Raw genomic sequence first — 4,327 nt, 5'->3', positions numbered from 1 at the left:
CGGCCCCGCTCTGGGGCCCGCCGCAGACCACAGCACAGAGGAGGAGGACGACTCGCACTCTTCCTCTCACGCCCAGTCTTCAGGAAGCTGATCAGGCCTCTGATTGGTGGCTTAGATTCCTGGCAGCCGTGTTGAAATGAGGGAGACGAGAGAACACTGGAGCAGTTTTCATTTGAGCTCTTGGTGAAGAGTTGTGAGTAGGCACTTGTGAGGTTATGCAGAAACTGTACTGATTGTTTTATGGTTTTTCCATTTGTGGTGTGTCCGGATTCATAGCGAGAGGAAAGAGACGTACCGAAGCACTCTCAGAGGCTTAAAGATGGAAGAATTGGCCACTTTATAATTGATTTGCCTTTTATATTTTGCACATGAAGGGAGTGAAAGGTGTGTGTTTTTGGTTTTTAAGCGATCATTGTTTTAAGTGCTTGACACAAGCAGTTCCAGCAGATTTTTAGGAGTAGCTTTAAAACCAATCTGATCGTCAGTCTTCTAGAAATAGTGAGGTGTTGTTGTGTGAATGTTTCACAAGGATCCGGGCATGTTAAAGGAAGATTTTCCGACATGAATGATTGTTCATCAGGCTGTGATTGTAGGTGTAGATGCTGACTTTTCAAATGCTTACTTCGATATGTGCCATTTATTTGGTTGCAGGTTATTGAAATTACAATAACACATTTCTTTTAGTTTAATTACAATGACGTGAATCCGTGACTTGCCTGAGAGCTTTTCATGGACTTATTTTGATAAGAACCTTGATGCTTTTTTATAAGTGTTTTATTCTGCGGCTGACTTTGTATTTGTGGTGTCTGACTCTTAGAGACATTGAGATAAGATCACTAGTTCATTCACTTTGGTTGTCTTTCTGATTACAGTGTAATTAAGGAAGCATTGTATATGCCATTATGGTGAAATCATTGTATGTGATCTCTACTGGTACTATGTTTGTCTTAGGATCATGACGACAAAAACATCACCTGAACAAACCTTTCAATAAGGCTTTCTCTGGTTTTCAGCAATTCTGTCTTTAAAAATTAGTCTCGACAAAACTGAACAGGAACTGGAGCTGCTCTTCAAAACAAACAAAGACGGATATAAAACTCTACTGTCTTTTTAAGTTCTACTATTAAGGTACTAAGTAAGGAAAATAGATGAAGTCTTTCATTATCATCGTCTTCTATCTTTAAAATCTATTGGCTTACTACTGTGTAGTTCTACAAGACTTTGCTGCATTTCGTTCTGCTTTTAAGTCAACTTGATTTTGGTTTCAAAGGGAAATTTGTATGACTGAATTCTCTAAGAGAATTGTTTCAGAAGTGTTTCAACCATGTCTCTGTTGCAGTTGAACATCTTGGCAGCTTTACAATGGGGGTTTTGTTCTTATTTACTAGGTCCACTTTGGAAAAAGGATGTGATGATTATTGTGTTGGCGGTTAACTTGTAACTTGTGGAAGTTATGTATAAATTATAATAAATTAATAAAATGTTGTAATACATCTTTTAATAGCTATTTAAAGCAATATTTTGTCATTGGATGAAACTATTGTTTTTTTTTGTGTTTATTATTGTCTTGTATCTCTTTTATTTGAATGATATTTTGCTTTGTAAATTCTGCCATCTAGTGGAGAATCCTGGAAAATTCGATTGCCAAAACGTTTGGGGGAACTGTTGTGGCTGTTGATTTGCCGGTAAGTTTTTGTGGGCAGGCTGATTGTTTATTTCAGGATACATGTTTGAAAGGAAAAGGAATATCATCCCTGTGATTATGACAATTCCTAAACCGTATATGACCGCCTCATTCTTCAAAATACAGTAAAAAAAGACCAAAAAAAATCATTAAAAGCACAACAGTGGGTGTAGAAACAGAATGTTGCCCTGTTTAATACTAATCAATCAAATATACATTAACAGTAATGCTGGCAAGATATGCTTTGCAATTCTTAAATAGGCATAACGTCAATCATAATCATTAAAAAATGTACTTAGCATGGTTAGCTATTAGCTCAACATGCTGAAATTGGCTTGGTAACCCATCTTGAGAAATTGGCCTGTCACCTGACTTTACTAGCAAGTTGGCAACCAACTAACAGACATTTAAAGGGGTCCGATTATGCTTTTTCACTTTTTCAACTTTAGTTAGTCTGTAATGTTACTGTTTGAGCATAAAAAAAGATCTGCAAAGTTACAAAGCTCAAAGTCCACTTCAAAAGGAGATATTTTATTGAACAGAAATCACTTTTCAAAAACTACAACGAACGACTCGTTTGGACTACAACGCATAGTTTCCGGGATTTGTGATATCACAAATACTGACGAATGGGACGAGACCTGGTTGAGCTGCACTAGAGAAGGCAACGAGTGTTATCACTATGTGGGACACACGCTAGCTTTCCCAAAGCAGACAAACTAAGAGTGGTTACAATCATCCGATTGTGCCAATCACAGCACACACTGGCCCAGCTAACCAATCACAGCACATCTCGTATTTCAGAAGGCGGGCCTTCATTTGATACAGGAACTATTCGAGTCGTTCATGCCAGACTGGGGAGAGAGGTGTTGTAATAATGTAAAATATGTGAAAAATAATGTGTTTTTCGAACAACCTAGTATGAGAGCCTGTTCTAGTACACCCCCAAAACAAAATCAAGACTTTGTAAAAGAGCATAATAGGACCCCTTCAACAGACTAACATTTAGGCCTATATGAGTGCTTATGTCTTAATGACTAAATACACATTTCATGTAAGTTTCCGTTATATTGAGCTTTTTTTAAATTCAAATGAACTCTGATTCATTTGGCAGTGCAATTGGCTAATAATTTCTTCCGATGTTTTCATTTGAGTAATATTCGCTTATATGTTCCCAGAGGTTTTTATGAAAAAATACAAAACTGTAGAAGGGTGATTAGTGTTACAAGATTAGGTCATATAGAATTGGTGCGGTTTGTGTAATATGGTTAAGCATCAAGGTGATTTTTGAGCTAAATGGTTTAAAGAAATCGAGTCAGAAGAACGATTCGTCGAGTCAGACAGGGTTGCCAGGTTTTCACAAGAAAACCCGCCCAATCTCAAAACTAGCCCAATGGCGTTTCGAGGGGTCCCCAGTTAAAAAATGCGTTCGGTGGGTAAAATACACGTTTTTTGGCATTCATTCGCATTCCAGGGGATAAATATGTTATTGGAGTCGCTTCAACCCGCGGACTAGAGGTCTGCATTCCTGTAGGAACCGCCAGACCTGACCAGATAGTTTTGCGCCGCGGGATTAAATAAAGCACGGTAGCAGTCGGTAACTCTGGTGTAATTTGAACAGGAGCGGGTGGTCTAACAATATCCCCTTCCCGACGTCCATTCAAACAGCATATCTGCGCTTTATTCTTATTGACCACCGGTACAGCCTGCACTCCGGACTGTTATGCACGCGCTGCACGCATGCTTTCTGCGTCACGCGTTTTATTTGTGTGGTCTGTGCAGCATGTGCATAACGATACTCAGAGCAGGCTGTGCCTGTGTAATATACGGCCCTCAGACAGAACAGGCAGGTTGTCGATGAGTGACCGAGCAGAATAAGGATGGAGCAAAGTGTGGATGCTCTGTCCTTGAAGGAGTTCAACTCAGTTTTGTTTATATTTTGCTTAGCCTATAATTTTAAATGACAGAGGTGGTATTTATTTATTTTCTCTGCGACTTTCCTGTTTTAACAGAAAAAATGTCAAACGAATTTAGTATTTCGACACTTTTTCCTATTGTGTTGTAAATGTTAAACGAATTGTATCCTGACAAGACGAATAAAAATAAGAACATTTTTATTTTCTCTTACACTTTTTTTTTTTTTTTTTCCCCTACTGTGTTGCATAAAATATTAAAGAATTTTGTGTCTTAAGATAATTCATAAATTCAAGTCAAAGTCAATAAATTCAAGACTCTTGACAAGACGAATAAAATAACAGCCTACAATTTTGTGCAGACTACACTTTTATTTGTTAGCCTATGTCTTTTTTTCAGTAGAGGAAACGTGAGATTCTGGAAACGAGATCTAAATTTAGGGAGAACGGTGGAGTCGGGAAGAAAATTATTCTAAGCGGACAGCGGGTGAACAAATAGTGAATATATAGCGGGAGCGGAATATAACCTTGCAGGAAAACATAAAATAAAAAATTAGTCCCGCGCAGACCTCTACCGCGGATACAAAAAACAACCCGCGGCACCAATGTTAAAGTAGCCCAATTCCGTGGTAAAACCGCGGACTTGGCAACACTGCTCGGGAGTGGCCTGCTCCCCCTGCTGTTGTGTGTGTGTTTAAAGGGGTCATATGATGCTGCTAAAAATAACATT

Source organism: Sinocyclocheilus grahami, unplaced genomic scaffold (assembly GCF_001515645.1).
Source record: "Sinocyclocheilus grahami isolate Dianchi unplaced genomic scaffold, SAMN03320097.WGS_v1.1 scaffold290.1, whole genome shotgun sequence".
NCBI classification, from domain to species: domain Eukaryota; kingdom Metazoa; phylum Chordata; class Actinopteri; order Cypriniformes; family Cyprinidae; genus Sinocyclocheilus; species Sinocyclocheilus grahami.
The sequence above is the reverse complement of the archived record's forward strand: the minus strand, read 5'-3'. Positions refer to the sequence as shown.